Here is a 21,507-nt window from a genome sequence, read left to right on the forward strand (position 1 = left end):
GGGAAAACTACTTTCGTATTCTTCTTTATGAACTATAAATGAAGAGGAATAGGATGAACCAACCTGTGTCTTGCGCTAGTCCTTTGATCCAATCTCTCTTCTCTTTGACAGCTTCCTGCTCCCTTACTTGCCCAGCTTCACCAAGTTCCTATAAGATCACAGAAGAAGAAAACTACACAAAGACATGGATTTATATTCATAAATAGCTTAGGATCAGATTTAAGCTAAACATACAAATGTAACAAACATCAATGATACACAAGCATGTAGGAGAAACTCAAATAGTTTTATTGTTATAACAAGAAGATCCAGGAGGAGTTACAACCGATGATTCCTGATCCAGCATCAACCTCCCAGCATAGAAGTCCCCTCTTCACCTCCAACAAAGCATAAATCAACCAATACTCTGATATCTATCTCAAAACCAACAACAGTTCTCTGCAATGTACAAAATTCCAGCCTCTGGATCTCTGGGATGAGGGATCCATATATAGATGTATGCAAAGAGGATGAGTCAGCTTATGATTTGACTAGTGGCTTCTCTCTGTCAGTTCTTGTTTCCACTTGGAGACTGAGAGCCTCTTACTCATCCTTGGTCGAACTCAGTGAGGCAAGTGTCATTGGGGAAGATTCTGGAAGCTTCCATTGTCTGTCCACCTCGCGAAATGACACTGCCATTTGTCATTTCCCGCTCAACGCACCCTGGTAGTGCATTTAGGTGCGTTGCAATGCACCTAGCTAGTGTACTTGGGTGCTAAGCAACGCAGCTAGCTAGTGGAGCAGTTGAAATGATCCTGATTTGACTGATTCTGAGCAGTTTCTGGTGGAGAAATTCTGGGAGAAGCTGTAATTTGTTGACCTTGTTCCTTTAGGGGCCAGAACAACACTTTTAGGGACTTAGAATCCCTTGGTTTATGGACATTTCATGCTTAGAGCTGTAAGGCACAAAAATGTCTATAACAATCTCTCACATGGATCGACTTGTACTTTGGGTGAAGATCGAATGAGATTGAAGACACCGGATCTAGTTTCATCCATCTGGGCTGCGATATATATTCAGGAAATAAAGACATCAAATGTACATCATTGCTACACAGATAATCATCCAATCTAAGGGATGATGGCTCTACCAGAATCATCAGTCTACACTCAGACGATTGTCTATCCTATGTACATGAAAATGAATTTATAAAGCTGAGCATGGGAACGCCCGCCTCAGCTAGATCATGAAAATATTATGAAGATAATGTATTGTATTGTATCTTATTACAGGTCTCCTTCCAGCTTGAAAGAACTTCGGATCCTCACGATAAAGCATTTCACCCGACATCAAAAATATTAACGACCTCATGCTTTAGGGGGCAACTATTATAGACATTTTTGGGCACTGCAACCCCAAGCATAAAATGTCCATAAACCAAGGGCTCCTAAGTCCCTAAAAGTGTTGTTCCAACCCCTAAAAGAACAAGGTCAACTGATTACAGCTTCTCCCAGAAGTTCTCCATGAAAAACTACTAAGAACTGGTCAAAACTGGACCATTTCACCTGCTCCATAGGCAAAGTGCGTTGCATCTCACCTAAATACACGCAATGGGTGCCTTGCATTTCAAAAAGCCCTTCTATGGGGTGCGATGGGCGAGAAGGGAAAAATGGCAGTGTCAATCTGCGAGGTGGAGAAGCATGGAATCTTCCAGAAACTTCTCCTGTGACACTTGCCTCTCTGAATTCGACCAGGGATGAGTAAGAGATAATCAATCTCCAAGTGGAAGCAAGAACTATTAGAGGGAAGACACTAATCAAATCACAAGCTGACTCATCTCCCTTACAGACATCTATATATGGATCCCTCATCCCAGAGATCCAGGAGGCTGGAATTTTGCATCTTGTAAGGAATTGTTGTTAGTTTCTTGAGGCAACATCATAGTGTTGAGTGATCTAAGCTTTTCATGAGGTGAAGAAGGGCTTACTTGCTGAGAGGATGATGCTAGGTCAGAACAACTGGTTGTAACTCTCTTGGCTCTTTCTTGATTATCAATAAAGCTATTCAAGTTTTCCTCCATACTCTTGTGTGATTCATGTTTTATGCATTTGTATGGTCAATTTACATCTGATCCTAGATTGTTTATGATAATAGATCTATGTTCTTGTATAGTGTTATGCTGCTTTGATTCTGCAGGTACTCTGTGAAGTTGGGTATACAAGAAAGCAAGTAGCAAAGGACTACTAGAAGAGAGAGCAATCGAGCAAGGAACCAAGCGCAAGACAGAGGTTTGGTCTCCTTTATTCTTCTCTCATCTATCTTTCATAAAGGAAAACGAAAGTAGTTTTAATTTGTTTGTTTCTAAGGTAGCTACCAGCCTTAGTGGGATTAGCAGTTCTGCATAGACACTTTTCCCTGTAACACACTACCAAAGATTATGTAATCTACATAAACTACCACAATCAATAGGTGGTCATCTTCAGATTTTATGTACTAATTGCTATCTGTAGTGCCCCTTTTAATTCCTTGTTCCTGAAGATATCATCCAATTTGGCACACCAAACGCTAGGGGCCTATTTGAGTCCATATAATGACTTTTTCAATTTGCACATAAGCCCTTCATTTGCTTTGAGTGTGTAGCCCTCTAGATGCTCAATATAAAGTTATTATTCCATATCCCCATTGAAAAACACTGACTTCAAATCCATATGATATACCTTGATGTTTTTATGGTTGTAAAAGGCAAGAAACATTCTGATAGCTTCTATTATAGCTACTGGTGCAAAGGTGTCCTCGAAATCTATCCCCTCTATCTAGGCATATCCTTTGTAGACTAATCAAGCCTTGTTCTTGATTACTTGACCTTGCTCATTTAGCTTATTTTTAAAGACACATTTTTCTCCTATGAAATTTTTCTATTTGGGTCTTGGAGCAAGCTCCCAAGTGTCATTCTTCTCAATTTTGTCAAGTTATTCATTCACAGCTCTCACCTAGGACTTGTCCTCACTAGCCTAACTGAGATTCTTTGGCTCAACCCGAGATAGCAAAGCAAGATTTGCACAACTTGGAATGTGAAGAAATTTCCTCCTAGTTTGAACCCCAAGACTTTGATCCCAATAATTTGACTCTTAGGATGTTCTTTCTGTACATACATGGATGGTGTATTGGGCCTTGGAGTTGTTATTGCTTCTACATCCTCATAATATGACTTTGTTTCTTCATGGTCTGATGGCCTAATGGCTTAACTCTCTTCTTCATCTGAGTTCATGTTTCCTCTAGAGGACTCTGATTGTGGTGTCATTTCATCTATTACTACATCAATGTGCTCTTCAATTCTTTTTGTCCTTTTGTTGTAGCAATTTAATCCTTTACTTCAAGTAGAGTACCCTATAAATATACCCTCATCAACACATGAATCAAGCTTTCTAGGATCTTTACAATTCCTTTTGATAAAGAATTTTCTCCCAAATACCTTATAGTGTTTTATTGATGTATTTCTTCCCTTCCATGACTCATAGGTAGATTTATCACTATTAGGTTTGAGTCATGTTTTTTTTTATAGGTACACTACTTGTGATACTTCTCCCCAGAAGATGTGAGGTACATCTGCTTCATCCATCATAGATCTTGCCATCTCCTAGATTGTTTTGATCTTTCTCTCAACTTATCCATTTTGTTGTGGATTTCTAGCCATAGATTTTCCTCCTCCTTATGCCCATTCACTTCATAGAATTATTCAAACTCTCTTGAAGTGTATTCTCCTCCTCTGTCTGATCGTAAGAATTTGATCTTTATATTTTTTTCATTTTCCACATGAGCTTTAAACTTTTAAAAACGTTTAAACACTTCTAATTTATATTTTAAGAGTGCGATCCAAGTGCCCCTTGTAAAATCATCAATAAGAAGCATAAAATACTTCTCTCCTCTTGGGAGTTTTGTTTTGGTTGGGACGTAGATATCTGTGTGAATTATCTTCAGCGGTATAGATGAAGAGAATCCTTTTGTCTTGAAATGAGTCCTAGTCTGCTTATCAAATTAACATGATTTTCACATGGAATATCAGGCCTTAACAGTATTGAAAATCCTCTCACAACTCCCAGCTTGATAATTCTTATTAGACTTCCAGTATTCATATTACCAAGTGTCCTGTGCCATAACTGAGTTTCATTTGTCTTGCTGAGATAACAACTTACTCTAGAGTCATCAAACACATATACATTATTGTGAATTCTGACTGCCTTTCCCACCAGCTTTCCATTCTTTTCATGTTGAATCTCACAATATTTGGATTGAAAAGTCACATTATAGTCATTATCACACATCTAGTTTACACTAAGAAATTTTTGCTTGAAACCTTTTACATACAACACAATTTGGACTTTATTCTTTTCATCAAGACTGATTATGCCCTTACCCTTAATTCTTGCTAGGGAATTTTTGCTAAAAGTGACATTATTCTTTCTATCCTTTTCTTTTAATGGCATGAATTTTCTCTTATCCCTAGTGATATGCTTGGAAGAACCATTGTCTACATACCATCCATTTTCTTGATTATGTGCCGATAGAGCAAGTCCACATTCCATTATCTTTCTAGATTTTCATTTCTAATCCTCCTTATCCTTTTGAAAAGATTGCTGCCAAGTGTACCTAGATTTAGATGGGTACTCAAATATTCTTTTGCATTCACTCACCTTGTGCCCAAAATTATTATATTTCAAGCATTCAACATCATTCATTAGGGGAGAGAAGGGATTTTGATCTTTGAAAGGAGAGTTTTGAAGTCTAAAATTCAGATACTTATTGTACTTGGAATTTTCATCTCTTTCAACTTTGATCCTTCTAAATTCAACAACCTTATGTCGAAAGATGTGACATTTATAAAAATGACCATAAAATAAAGGAGAGTACCTAAAGTTTGAAAGTTCATGAGTTTGTGCATGAAGGTACCTCTGTTGTCTAGCTGATTGATTCATTCTCCATTGATATGGCTCCTTGGGATGGTTGGAGTTATTATTCCAGTGATGGGAACCTCTCTGGCTTGCTACCTTTTTGTCTTCATTGATTCTTTCTTAATGCACATTTGCATTACTATTAGGTTCCTCAAATCCTGTGAACCTAAAGTTCATCTTTCCCATAGAATATTCTTGTGGTTTAGAGTATCCCATGCCTATTTTGTTTCCTGGAGACCTTCAATTGTTTTTAGTTTGATCTAGATTTCTTGTTCCTTCTACAAACTTTTCATTTATAGCCTTCTTGGTCTCCAATCTCTCAATATCCATTCTTAGAGAGATGACCTCAGCCTTGAGACTCTAAAAAAATTCTTCCCATTCTTGGATCAAATCACTAAGAACTTATTCTTCTTCTTTTTCTTCTTCTAATTTGAATTTCAAGGAAACAATTTCATCTTTGCATGTTCTTTAGATAATTTCCCTCTTTACCTTGAAAAAAATACTGCTTTAGATGCTTGTTCTCTTCTTCTAGCTTCTCACATGTTCCTTGTTTTCTTCTAGTAGGAGAGTTGAACTATATATTCTTTTAATAGCTTATTCAATCTTTCCTTTTGATAAACAAGTTCCTCATTATGTGAGTTGTACGTACCTTTCTCAACATGTTGCAATTATTCTTTTAGCTACCTATTCTGTTTCTTGGCCTTCTTTAACTCGTCAAGAGAACTAATGAGTTCCCCTTCAAAATCCACTACCCCTACTTCTTATTCCTCTTCAGAGTCAATAATATTTTGTTTCTTGGAGTTTATTCCACACGTAAATACTCATTTGAATAGTCTTCTAAAGAGTTCTCACTGCCTGACTTTGGTGTTGAGCTATCCTCTTTGGAGTAGAGCCCCTTTTTCTTAAAGAACTTCTTCTTCTGATGTTTTTGAGATTTGTTTCTAAATTTTTGATCATCTTCTTTTTCTGTCCTTTCTTTGTAAGGGAATTTGGACGAAAAATGTTCAAATATTCCAAAGTCAAATCATTTAAAGGGCATCTTCCCTTTATACTTTCCTAAACCATGCTTTAGTTTCCTCAAAAATTAATCCATCTCTTGATCATATTCGTAGGTGGAGAAATCTTGATGATAATTATGCTCCTTGGCCTTCTTGGACCCTTTGAATGTTGCCTCCTTGGGTTCAGACTTCTCTTTTCTTACTCTTATCTCATAGGCTGTGAGACTACCAAGCAGCAAATCCATATTGATATTATTTAAATCAATCATCTCTTCAATGTAAAATATTTTGGCATTAAATCTCATGGGTAGAGGTCTTAATACCTTTTGAACAATTATATCTTCTTTGACGTTTTCACCGAGTCCTCTAATCATATTGGTTACCTCATCAACTTTGAGGAAGTATTATGCTATTCTTTATTCTTCACTCATTTTTAAGCTTTCAAAACTCATTATGAAGGTTTGAAGTTTGGCTTGCTTGACTTTATCATCTCCTTCATGAGTCTGATTGAGCTTCACCCACAATTCCTTGGTAGAGTTACAATGCATAACGTTTACGAGTTGAGATTGACTAAGGCCAAAGAGAATTGATGTTATGAAACCAGCTCACAAAAAGATAGAAAAGATAGATCAACACCCTATAATTCAACCTCTTCGAGGTGGAAACCTCCTTTACATTACATAAATAAACAATTCTTGGATGATACAAATGAAAAGACCTCCTTTCTATATATAGGAGTCTAAGGGGTCATAATATAATGAGAGCTGACATAACAATAATAATGTAAGGGCACAATAATAACAATAATGGGCTTCTATGGGGCACAACAGTAACAATATGGGCACTACATGGGTACATCAATATAATAATGGGGTTATACTAATAACAATAAGGGGTTACACTAGTAGAATAGGGGCCTAACATGCCCCTCTCCTTCAAAAAGTGTCGTCCTCAACGCTTGAGTAGTTCTTGATGCTTCTGTATAAAATTATTGTCCTCCCATGTGGAATCTTCAGCGAGTAAGTTCTTCCACTTGATGAGATACTCTGAAATTGATTGAATTCGTAGCTGTCGGGTTCTTATTTCTGTGACTGCTCTAGGTTCCAATATGATTTTTCCTTCCTTTTCAATTTCTAGCAATATTGTTTGAATTGGGATCTTTTGCAACTTTTGAATAAGTGGCCATACTTCTTTGTCCTTCTTCCATTCATCCCTTTCTTCATTTATCTAATCTAGTTGGATAATATAAATAGCACAAAACAATGCTTCCACATCCTCATCCTTTCTTGAAAGAGCGTCTACAACAAAATTTTGCTTCCATTTCTATAGATGATGTCAAAGTCATAACCCAACATATTTGTGACACATGTTTTCTGTTCTTCTAAAGATAATAGTTGTTCTAAGAAGTATTTAAGACTATCATGATCCATTTTTACCTTGAAGTGTCTTCCCATTCGGTAAGGTTGCCATTTCTTAAGTGCATGTAGTATTGCCAACATTTCCTTCTCATAAATAGCTTGCTTGAGATGTAGCAGTAAAAATACCCAATCACCTACATCAAAACATATTTCACTACGATGTTGATCTACCTATTGTTTCATTTGATTTTGCACCAAAGTGGCGTTATCCTTTAAAAGTTGGAGAACTTGTTTTTGATGCTCGATGTGATCTTTCACTACTTGAACCTTTTTCTTCTTGATATGTCCTTCTATCTTTAGAGTTTGAGGAGTGGTAATTTCTTCCAATCCATTACAAGATATGGTCAGATTCATTTCTTGATTCTCGATGTGATCTTTCACTTCTTGAACATTTTTCTTCTTGATATGTCCTTCTATATTGATAGTTTGAGGAGTGGTAATTCCAACCAATGAATTACAAGATATGGTTGGATTCATTTCTTCTTTCTCGATGTGATATTTCACTTCTTCCACCTTTTTCTTCTTGATATGTCCTTCTATCTTGAGAGTTTGAGGAGTGGTAATTCTTGCCAATACTTTACAAGATATGGTCTGAATCATTTCTTCTTTCTCTGGGGTTGGGTCCTAGCATATATCCTCTTCTTTTGATGTTTCTTGATCCTTTTCTTCCTTCTCTTCATACTCTATGTAAAATAATTTCTTCTCAGCACACTTATGACCTTTAGTGTATTTGCTATCACAATTGTAACAAAGCCCTTTTTCTCTTTTTTCTTCCAATTTTTGTGGTGTAACCCTTGTAGGTTGTGGAAGGCTAGGAGAAACAACACTTCCATATTTATAGTTGTGAGGGGTAGACTTTCTTGTTGCCATAATTTTACTTTCCACTATGTAACGAAGCACTTTTACTCTTTCCAATTGTTGTGGTGTTTCTCTAAAGAAGGTGTTTCTCTTTGTATCCTCATAATGTGCTCTCATTTCCTCCATGAAAATTGACCACGTAACAAGTTTTTTATGAGAAAAAATCCCTTTATACCATAAAAATTGATCCAATTCTAAATATGAAGATGCAATACATACCTTTTGTAACAGTGGTACACCATGTAGATCAAAATATTGCTCCATCTTAAGTATCCAATTTACCAGATCCTTGCCATCAAACTTCCTCGTATCGCCTTTTCTTGATTTTAGGAGCTCGATCTTGAAATGACTATAACTCTGTAATTTCGGTTCTTCCAGTTCTGAAATTGCAACCTACAGTAGCCTTCTGTGTCCTCTTTCCAATGCCACCAGTCTGATCGAATTTACATTCTTCAAGGCAGAGTTATGCACAATCTCCTAAGATGACTTGATTATAAACCTTTCCAGAAGAGCGAACTTGTAAGAAGTGCCATGTGTCACTGTTTTGACCTTAGTATCTGAAAAATATATACAGGAAACTACAGTCCATCCTCTTTCTGTAACTTCTTACAAAATTTCAGTTTGATGCTCAAAACAAAAGTTATGATGATTTTCCGCAGGTTACCTGTTTGGAATGAAATTCGGGAGTCTGCAAAAATGCCAACTTCCTCAAATCATATCTCCGCAAATATAGTGCTAAACACTCTAAAATTCAGACCCGAGGTTCATAACGATTTCGTCCCAAATGGGTTTTTGTTTTAGCATTGGAAACGTCGCAGAAAAAATTTATAGCGCAAATGCCACGATGACCTCTTTGGAGCAGCAAAACCCTAGAATTCAAAGCTCTGATACCAAATGTTATGAAAGAAACTCACAAAAAGATAGAAAAGATAGATCAATGCCTTAGAATTTAGCCTCATTGAGGGGGAAATCTCCTTTACATTACATAAATGAACAATTCTTGGATGATACAAATGAAAAGACCTCCTTTCTATATATAGGAGTCTAAGGGGTCATAATATAATCAGAGACGACATAACAATAATAATGTAAGGGCACAATAATAATAATAGTGGGCTTCTATGGGGCACAATAGTAACAATATGGGCACTACATGGGTACATAAATATAATAAGGGGGTTTTACTAATAACAAAGGGGTTACACTAGTAGTATAGGGGCCTAACAATTGAATTCTCGTCTTTAACATTATTTCCATACAAATTTTTACCATTTTCATCAGTGGAAGGGACATCAGGGACATCATAATCTACTAGTACAAAGCTCAAAACATCTACTCCTATGGACATGAGATAAGCATCCATCCTAACTTTCCAAAAGGCATATTTTTTCCCATCAAACTCTGGTATCTTGCTTGAGTAAGCATCTTGACTCTCTTACCTAGACATAATTCCTTATGGATCTACCTTCTAGTGGTTAGAATGTTCCTAAAGGAACTTGTCTATGATATCAATTGTTGGAATAAGGAATTACAGAGGGGGGGATGAATCAATAATAGTGAGATTCTTAAACCTTTAAGTACAAACCTTCAATTATTTTCACTGCTGTTAGTTACTTGTGAGAACATTCATACACAATAAAAATAAACAGAAAAATACGACATTCACATGTACACACAATCCATCACTTGAGAAACATACACATATTAACACAAATATTTTTATGTTGAAACCCAAAGGGAGAAAACCACCAATCTGTTTATTCTTATGATGTAAATTCAAAACCTTCTTAATCAAAACAATTTTCTTGTGAGCACCCAACCATAGTAGGCACCAACCCCATTAATATAGAAAGCCACTATTTCCAAGACGCACCAACCTCTTATCAATGCAGACAACTACCTGCTCTAGCCATTGTTCTACTTTTCATACAATTTTCAAACTAAAAACATAGGCAAATGCATATAAATAGAAATACAAATATGGTCCATTCCAATACTAGTCCCTTTCTTTCAACTCCCTAGTTCTCCTTCGTACTATGCTCTTTGCTTCTCAACCAACTCAAGTCTCAACTGTGAGATACACCTTCTCTCAATGACACTTAGCTAAGTCAGACACCCGCAACACTGCACTCTGTAACTCTTAACAATTCTACATTCCCCCACTTTGCATAACTACTCTCCACTATTTTGTTCATTTACTGTGTTGTGATCGATGTTGTCTCTTTTGTCTCTGTAACACAATTCCTAGAAGCACACTTATGCATGGCTCTCCATGATTTTGTTCCATCAGAGTGCAAGGCCACTGCAACTACATTAATCACTTAGAATGATATCCAACTATAGATGCATTACAATTAAGGAAAATAATGTCCACCTGCGTGTCTTCCATAATGAGAAGTAAATTCTTAGTCAGATTGTGCATACTAGGAGTACTTCGATTGAATTTTTCTTGTACAAAAACACACCAGTCCATACTATTGTTGGTTATGATACATCACATCTACACCTGTAGAACACCACGAGAGCCCATAAATGCTAGTATGGCATCCATTAGAGATTCTTTACATTTAATTATATGAGGCATGCAAGAAAGCTCAATCATGGCTATTTTGAAGTTGATTGTAACCTTTGAAAATAATGGTCTTTTCTTATCTCAGTATCCTACCTACAACAATCATTATTAACTCCATTATAGCGTCTATGCAATCGTGGTCCTTGTTTCCTTGTGCCTTCATTCTCTGCAATCGTCATTAATACATGTAATAAATTTGATTTACCCCCATTCAATGTTTTTTAGGAGGTTGAAATGTCATGGGTCGGCCTGCTTCATCTATTACGCATTTGTGCTTTCCTCTGACTTCACGACTAGCCTTAAAGGCCTAAAAATTATTTAACATTGAAAAACATTACAAACCTGACTCCTGGGCACACCTTTGAATGTTAGTCAAGAGGTCATGAGTCGGCCCACTCTGCTTTCTTATGTGCTCGAATATGTCTTGACCCCTGAATTTCCCGTAGGCCCGAAGTTTGAAGGTTCAATTTTCTTGTAGGCCCGACTAGGGTCCTTTTTCATTGTTTTGCCCTATTTTATTCATTCAACGCCAGAAACCAAATACATGGGAAAAACTTCACAAAACAACCCCTTAGCGTAAAATTCGAGGTTTTGACACATCATCAACTTAGTTCATGTTGGCATCATCTAGGCCATGTGGTGCCTTCTATATGGTGACATGTGTCACTTAAATTTGTCCCATTAGGCTACCAAAAAATGTTTACTTTTCCTACCATGTGTCATTCGTACTGCCACTTCACGCTGACGTCATCTGCCACATTGTTTCCAACACATCACCATGAGCCAATCACATTTTCCCCTTGATTTCATGTATCGGGTCCCACATAGGTCAACGCTGAGGAGATGGGGCTTTGTTCTCCTACTGTACTTTGTTGCACGACCTGACTTATGACTAGTCTCGACTAGAGCCATCTCCTAACTTGGCTAACTACCGACTAATCTACATGCCCAACCAAGCATTGGTCCCACACAGATCAGGGGTGAGGGGTCAGAGTTGTGTTCTCTTACCAAACTCTGATGCACGACCTAACATCCAACTTTCTACACTTTCTATGTAGCCCAACCTTACTCCAAAAATGGCTAAGTCCAAAATTTCTTTAACAAAGATATTTCACATGAAACACGAACTCTCTGTGGAACCTTGAGCCATGGGTCAGAGTTGTGTTCCTTACCAAACTTTGATGCACGACCTGACCTCCAACTTTCTACATTTTATGCATAACCCAACCTTACTCCAAAAATGGCTAAGTCCAAAATTTCTTTAACAAAGAGATTTCACATGAAACATGAACTCTTTGTGGAACCTCGAGCCTTGGAACCATGTATGTTGACCTTTTGATCTACAATCTTTGACCGACAATATCTCTTGCTCTAGGAGGCAATTTTCAAAATTCAATATACCATTGGAAATTTCTTTCTGAGCACTATCCAACTATGTCATTGCCAAGAGATTATGAACTAATATTTTGAGGGAGAATTTCTTCCAAAGTTTGGGACTCCCCAAACATCATAACCATCTCTTTATGGCTTCTCCACTAACCCTGATACTATGATGATTCTCTATAGAGTACTGCAACTACCATGAGAATCCTCCTTAATAGCATGCTCTTCACTGTCTCTAATCTCAGTGCTAGTATGTTACCTTTGATCTCAATGTGAGTTTGGTTGGCATCAATGCCAACATATCAGGTGCCACTAACCATTCAAACAATGCCAATTGTCCAACATTTTGTTACTCATAACATATTTTACAAGTAAAACTTTTGATCATGTGTATAGGTTTAGAAATGAAGAAGAAGATCACCTCTCAAATATGGCTTGGACTTGGACCATGGCACATGGAAAGTCTCAAAAGTTTGAGATGGATAGAAACCAGAATTCTTCACAACTTTTGGAACTAACTAAATATTTATCTTCATATAAAGATTCTAAAGTAGTTTATATTTTGTGTCAATTTTGAGAATATTTTCAGATAGATGATAATAATGGAATATGAAGAAATTTTTTGAATATGTTGCTAAAAAAAACTTGTATAGTATACTTTGATACTTGGTCTTCTTTTGAGTTGGTAAATAACTTTTTAAGATCTAGGAGGCTCATACAAAAATTTAATTAACCATCTAAATTCCTACTAGAGATGCAAATGCAATTTTGTTTATATTAATTAAATACTAAAAAAAATTATTTAAAAATAATATTAATAAATATAAATGGATAAGAGAATGGCACATCCTTGAAACCCTTATTTTCTCCCCCACATTCAATAAACCCATTATAGTTCCTAGGGCGGTAATTACTATCACATAGTAGGAAATTCAATTCTATAATTATAATCTCACCAATTAAGTTATATACATTGAATTTTAGAAATCCAATTCCATTGTATTTTTGTTGCTTTTAGTATTATGATTGCCATTAGATCTAGGAATAAAAAAAGATATTGGAAAAACATGTATAGGGTAGATTTCATCCACTGATATATATCTCCTTGTGGTTGGAATACAAGGAACCACAAATTATAAGGTAGATTTGATATGGGAAGGTGTTGAGATCATTATTATGCTCACCATCATCAATCTGTATTATATACTATATCCCTCAAAAAATTTATAGATGTTTATGGCAGGTTATATTATACTCATTTTATAGTCAAAATGTTTTGACTTTCAATTAGTTCTGAAAATCTTAAAAATAGTTTATAAAGTCTATTAAAGTTTTGAAAAAAATAACTATTAAAGTGAATATTTTGAAAGTAAAAAATAATTTTTGAAATTTGAATTTATATTTTCTTATTCACTGATATAGATAAAATGACTAATTTTATGGGGTTATAAATAGAATTTGTAAGAAATAAAAATTATTTTAAAAATAAAAAATCAAAAAATTCTATATGCCGCAAATGTAGTACACACATAAAATCTCAAAATTTATGAAAAATAGTACACACATCAAATCTCAATATTTATGAAAATTTCATTATTTATAAAAATTAAAATTAAAATTAAAAAAAATTATATTTATATGCCACCAAGTGTCATAATAGTACACATAAAATCTCAATATTTATGAAAAATAGTAGACACATCAAATCTCAACATTGATTAAAGATTCATTATCTATGAAAATTTCATTTCTAAGAAAGTGTGTCAAGCTCATGTTTGAGTTTTAATTAATATGTAATTTTTCAAAAGTAATTTTCAAAGTTTGGTCAAGTTTTTGAAATCTTTTAACAACCACATTTTATTTTATGATATTCCCTTTTGGTGATTTAATATATATGTTGGAAATAATGCTTCCATTTGTTGTTGTGAGTTGTCATTGTGAGTTCCCAAGTGTTAATCTAGAAGTTGTTGATTCCTATGTTATGAGTTGGAGTCATGATCTAGATGTGTCGAAGTCAGTGTGTTATGTCCTATATATTTGTAATTGTTATGATCAATAAAAATGGTGGGTGATTTGTGTGTCTAATTGTTTTCTCTTCTCATCTGTCTAATTTTTTTAATATGGAATTAGATCCATAAGGGAAACATCTGAGAGATAGGATTGGGGTTGTTCTAAGTGGATGTAATTTTGTTTTGTCAAGACTTTTACTATTAAAATTGTCTAGTAGTGGGAAGATCCGAGATTCTTTTATGCTCTTTGATCGTTGTGAAGAAGTTTCGAAGGCAGCCTATTTGTGGACTATGTGGTTGTAAACCTATTGGATCACTGTGGCACTCGTGATATTTGTGGCTGGTATCCACTAGTGGATCATGCATACAAAGACTGTATCTCATTTTAGTAACCATGATAGTCATGAGTGATGAGCCAGATTTTTTGTTACATTGCCTTCGATCAAAGAGCCTTGCTTCAGCTGAGGGTTATGTGATAAGTGTGAGCTGATGAGGGGTTTCTTGGAAATTGTTTTTCCAAACCTATGTAGCTTACCAATCTGAATGTCACTTTCTTGCCAAATTATTGACTTGGTAGAAAATACATCATAAGGGTGGAGAATTGTGGTGATCAAATCACTGTGGTTTGAAGATATGAGTGAAATCATTATAAATTTGCATATAGTTTTGTGAGAGGCAACCATTTGCTTGCATGTGTGAGGGGATCAATGTTATTATTTTGATGTTGTCTAGATTTGGTTGACTTGCAGTATGGGAATTCTTATCTGCAACTAGTTTTTTTGTTTGGGAATAGGGGTTATCATATGGATCAGATCAACAATGATCTCTGACAAATAGTTGTAGCTCACAAGACATGCCTAAAAAAGTCTCAACCTTGAAGCCACGGGTTTATTTTCCACGATACTATAGTCTATTGCGGTGATGCTTTCATGGTTGCTCTGCCCAGATCTCAAACACTAACACTTGTGTGTGACAAAAAAATTGACCTCGATGTTTTCTTAGTCTTTCTGTAACATATCTTCAAATTGAAAGATTCTTCTATTGTCATCCCCAATTTCTACCCAGGGAGGATCCCATCTCTTAACATGAATAATAGGTGGAGGGGCCATCTCCAGTGACTGCCTTCACATAAATCCTTGCAGTGGGTTATTTCAAAACCAATACATCATGTTTTCCATGATGACGTTTTCCAATCCACACACAAGACTGCAATGGTTTTCAGCTTCGATATCAATGAAGAATAAGGTTCCAACAAGGTTATGCTGAGAGCATGAGTTCGAATCCCAACTGATCCTTCATCGCCTGCATGGAGGAAATATGACAGATCAAAGAGGTGAGGATCTTGGGAGGTCAATGAGTGTTTTACGGCTACACAAATTTGAGCTTGGGCGATTGCTTTACTTAATATAGTATTGCAGACTATGTGTTTGTTAATGTGTTTGTTTGTATGTGTGTCGTGTGAATTAAAGTAGTTTTCTATTTCTTCCAATTCTGAATATAAAAAGGGTTGGTGGTTCTTAAATTGGAAGCCCCAGTGCCTAAAACATCAATTCTTGTGTTTTAGCAAGGTTAATTTGCTCGATTAACTTTTGAAGACATTCAATATCTAGACTTCCATCCTAGCAACTAATGGATAATTGAAAGAAAAATATCCAACAGATGGTGGTTGGTCGATAGGATGGTTCATTACTTGATAACTCTTATTGCGGAAGCACCGACAAGCAGAGGTGTCAATATTGTTGATCTTGCAAAGTTCATCAACAATGGTGAGAGGCAATTACATTTTAAATGGAGGTCAAGTGACAACTCAAAGATGTGGTGGTGAAAGAGAGGTGTTTGTGAGATTCTAGAGAGGATGTGAGTGTTGATGAAGACCAATTAGACATAGATTATCCTTGTTGTTGTAATATGTGTTTTCCATGTAAGCATTAAGGGAGGGTGTTGGAAATAATGCTTCCATGTGTTGTTGTGAGTTGTCATAGTGAGTTCTCAAGCATGAGTCTAGAAGCCGTTGATTCATATGTTATGAGTTGGAGTCATGATCTAGATGTGTCAAAGTTAGTGTGTTATATTGTATATATTTGTAACTATTATGATCAATAAAAAATGGTGGGTGATTTGCGTGTCTAATTGTTCTCTCTACCCATCTCTCTAATTAATATATATATATATATATATATATATATATATATATATATATATATATATATATATATATATATATATATATATATATATTAAATCTGAAATTACTTTATATATAGATTCACTTTTATATATAATATTAATGTATATAATCTACTTAATATAAGAAAAACATCTAAAATTATTATATCACTACTTAAATAAAATATTCCTAAGTCATAATGGGAAATCTTTAACAAAATCTCTTTTAAGCCTTACTACTAGAACTCTAATATTATTGCAACAACTACAAAAAAATCCAACAAACACACTTGTGATTTTCTATCACTTCTTATATCAATATAAATATTTTTTTGAAAATACTATTTAAGTTCTTCCTCTAAACTCTTGATGCATTTGAGTCCCTTCCTACATTAATACAACTTCTTTAGATAGATGAACCACGTTTGAGTTGAACTATATATATGGAAAAAATTATGAAAATAACTTTTTACCTTCATACATTGATTTTAATTGGAATTGATATTACAGTTTCAATTTTACATTTATTACCTATCTAATCTATCAACAATTTAAAGTCCCTCAATACTTATAAATATTATAAATATTTTTCTATTGTTTTTTTCCGTAAAAATATAAAATGCCTAAAACTTAACTATTCCTTTACTAACAACATATTTCAAAATAATATAATGTATTGATAAAAAAAATAAATTAAGGTTCGTTCCATTATACATCTTTATAGCTCTTTGGTATGCCCCTAAGTCAATATGTTTGTTCACGATTAATTATGTGTTCCTTAAGTCAACGTGTTTGTTCATCATTAATTATGCTTCCTTTAATATTATATAATATTTTTTTCCAAACATTTTTACCTACCTTTAATAGCTAGCTTGATTTTATGATATTAAATATTTTTCTTTCGAACATTTACCTACCTTTAATAGCTAGCTTGATTTTATGGGAAACTTGTGTATGAGTCATATAAGGCCTTGAAATATCAAGTTGTCAACTAATGCAAGGTAAAGACTTATAAGAATGTGTAGATGCGTTATTTCTTTAATAATATAGACAACAAACAAAAGCCATTTGATGCCATTTGTTTTGTAAATTTTTGTTATATAAATTATTTTAATGCAAAATAGAAATTTCATTGTTTAACTAAACACTTACTAAATCTTAACTTTGTGAATTCAACCCCTGTATGCGGGTGTTAGATAGGATGGGACGGGCGTGGACGGAAGGCCACATGCCGGCCACAGGCCATCACGTGGCAGACGTCGGATGCGTAGGTAATGCAAGCAGCTGGTATAAGGTGACGCTGCAGAGCACAGTAAATGCCCTGCACGACAATTCGGCTCAAGCAGAGGTTGCAGTTATGGCGGGTGAGCTCCAAGGTAAGGCAGTTGAGGTTATAAACAATGTTGCAGTGTATGGTCAGGGAATGTTGGTGGCTCCTCCTTCAAGCAGGTCTTTGCAATTCCAGTTGCCCTGCCTCTCTGTCTCCGCCGGGATATCCTCTCTGTCTGTCTGGCTCATTCCGCAGTCTGTTCCGGCAGCTGGTTGTTTGGATTATTCCGTGGTCTGTTGGAATTTCCTCCCCTTGACCCCTGTGAGAATGGTGAGACCTCGACAGCGTCTGCTTAGCCATCGAGGCACTTCCAGAGGAGGAACCTCTTGCAGTCACGAGGCGGATAATGTTGTCCATTGCTATCACTGCAATAACTTACACTCCACTGGAGCTAATCCCCTTCACTCCAGTCAATTCATGGACGCGGGTGCATCGAGCTCGGTTGCATTGCCTGCCTTCGGCTCTGCTATCTTTAATTTTAGCAGTTCCATGAATAACCCGCAGATTAGTGCGCATGTCTCGGTCCTGTTCATTGAAAATTCCCAAGAAGACAATGACTCCCTGGATGAACATGGGCAAAGGAAGACTGACAGCAAGATGCAAGAAGCAAAGATTCCTGAAGCTAATCCGGAGAAGGAGGTTAAAGATCCTGCCTCAGACCTGGAAAATGTATCGAAAAGCAGGCTCGATGAGAGGGAGGGGACCAGCGAAGCAGAAGACACTTTTCCCACTACTGCTGAAAGGGAAGCTTACGGTTGGTGCCGGGTAGAGGAGGTGCAAATGGACGAATAGTGATGCCCGAGCTCAAGGTTCACATGGCTCTTCTGTCTGGTCTTCTGGTCTCTTTTGCTGTCTGTTTTGGCTTAGTTTTGGCTTCAATGTCTTGTGTTTATGTCTCTGAAATTTCGTTAATGGGTTGGTTACTGTTAGTCTCCCCTGCCTGGGATAATCTGGATTTCTAGTTGGCGCGCCTGGGTGGGCTAGCTCTTTTGGATAGTTTCGCTTCTCTGTTTGGCGCCCTGCGTGGGCTAGTTTTTTTATCAGCCTCAACTGATTCTGGTTCTCTCTGTTTTATCATGATGTAATTTTTGTCTTTTGTACATAATATATTAGCATAGTTTTTACTGAGAAAAAAACTTTGTGAATTCAACTATAAAATTCTCCCTACTTAAAAACTTCAACAATTTTATTTGTTTAAATATTTTGAAAATTTGTTTTAATATTCTAAAATAAAAACCTAAATTCAAAAGTCAAAAGACTATTATAATGTCACTTACAAAATGGAACCTTGCAAATCATAAGTTTTAATAATTAAAAAAAACATCTTTAAAAATGAGCAGGAGGGTAATTTGTATACTTATACTATCAATTATCTTTTATATAAAAAACAGATACTAAGCAACAACTTTATATTTTCAACCCATTTTATTTAATCATTTTCTATATACATCATGTGAAAACATTTCATTATTTGCATCTTCTGTTGACATACTTGCTTCTGCACACCACTTTCCACACGCTTGTATACTTTTTCAACCCATTTTATTTAATCATTTTCTATATACATCATGTGAAAACATTTCATTATTTGCATCTTCTGTTGACATACTTGCTTCTGCACACCACTTTCCACACGCTTGTATACTTGGTCATTTTATGTGTTAAAAACTACATAACCAAACTCTTCACACACCTCTCCATTTTGTGTGTTTTGAAGAACTACATAACCAAACTCTTCACACACGTCTCCCCCTCCACAATAAGTTCACATAACCAGTATCAGTACAGGAACCCAAAGAGACCAACTACCAGAATGTTTCAAGTTCATTCTCGCAAGTATTATAACCGACAATAAAAACTCAACCTTATATTAAACATATATTCCCGTGTATCCGGAAGATATAAAAGATGGCTTTTGTTAATTTTTTCAACGACACGACAGGTTATAAAACTGCCAGTCTCGAGGAATCTAAACACAGGCAAACAAAACACGAAACAGGCATTCCCGCCGCCCTGAAAGAGCCTGCTCCATTACGGAAGTAGATGGGACCCTACCTTGACTCTAGCTGCCGCTGTGGCCTTACATGCGAGAGAATAGCATTCTCACCAGAAGTCTATTAATTCATTTCTCGTTGTGTTGAAATAAAAACCCAGGAAAGAGAAAATGTTGCTGTATTCAGGTCAAATTGAAAACCTGGCAATGGCCAAATTAGGAAGACCTAATTATGCATTTTTGGTAATGGAACATTGAGGACATTCTTCATTGAACCTGGTCTAACTCTACAAGGAGGGAAAAACGTGAATAAACTTAATCATGAATTAGTACACACTTCCAAACAAAAGAAGGCATCTTGAAGCATTAGGTAGACAAGGCGCTTCGCCTCTATTTATTTATGGAACACTCTCTCACACAAATACAGACTCTGCTGATCATTAATATTGGTAACAGCTTACATTCACGGCCAATGGTTTCCTTGCTTTTGATTCCAACCTCGGCCATGGGAACGACTGCCATTCTTAACGCTGCTTCCCTGGAGCGCTGCTTCCCTGGAAGGTGAGATGGATATGGTATTTTACCTGGACAACAATTGGGTAGCATTTACGAGCAGAAGTCTATTTCGTGTTGCTTGGTTGGTAACAATATAGTTGTTAATTTTTTATTTATTTTTTTTGAAGAAATCACAACAGCTCTCAAATATACATAGTCCTACCCTAAATTGGGCTATCAAACATATGGCACTACATCGCCTATGATTATAATGGTTCCAGACTTGCTATTGTGGAAATGCCATTCACTCCCGCAATTGGGAAGGCCGTATTGTTGGAAAACCACCACATTCATCTCAGCTTCCCCAGAGCGTAGCCAGGGAGGGAACCAAAAGCCTGGAAGCCATCTGCCGGGAATGGAAGCCGTTACTAATGTTAGTTGATTAATATAGTGCTTGGGATTTGTATCAGAATGTCAAATGACAGTTGCGGTTGACAGGAAAAGGCAGTTTCCAGCGGCCAAGCGTCTTCTTGACAGAGCGGTTCGAGATGCAGTTCTTTTGGGGTCATGTATCCTCCTTTCAGAGTATTATTTTCACACTTATATTTCCATTTTTTCGCACTTTTATCTTATATATTTATATATACACTGTTTTTCAAAGTTAATATGTCGATAGTTCTTCATCCATCAATGGGTAGTTCTGGGACTCAATGATCAATGTGAGAAAAATTTAAAATCTATCAGGATTTCTTTCCTTGGGTGGAATGTTATTTTTTATCATCATTTTCCTTCTCTGAATTTAGAAAACATTTAGAAATAAATGAATTTAGGTAGAATTTATTTCTAAATGTTTTCTAAAAATTTCATAACATGTCTACTATGATATTGTTTTCTCTATATGTATGATTAACTTGCACATTATCATATTGCTTTTGTAGTTAACAATATTTTCCTTTGTCACAATTATAAATGAAGGATCCTTAAGTCAACTCTTCTATTGAACTAATCCAGAAGATAATAATAATTTTATTTAAAAAAAAATAGAACAGTTAATGTGATAAACAAATGTATGAACAATTATAGGTATCTTTTTCTCACTTATTTCATGGCCCAAGATATTTTTTGATAGTGCATTTATGAGATAGGGTTTCATATTTATGAGATAATGAAAATGATTGTGATAGAATTTAGAATAATACCTATAGATACATCATCAAGGTGATACATCATCAAGGTGTTGGCAAATAGTGCAAAGAAAGAAGGGAATAAAAGAGAAGTTAAGTGAGGTTTATAACACTTATTTCTCAGTTGTTGTATTTTAGTTTTTTGGTCGAAAGGAAATTTATAAGACTATGG

The sequence above is a fragment of the Pinus tabuliformis genome, chromosome 9 (genome assembly GCF_031772625.1).
Source record: "Pinus tabuliformis cultivar Carrire ecotype Pingquan chromosome 9, CPIR1, whole genome shotgun sequence".
Classification (NCBI taxonomy): Eukaryota; Viridiplantae; Streptophyta; class Pinopsida; order Pinales; family Pinaceae; genus Pinus; species Pinus tabuliformis.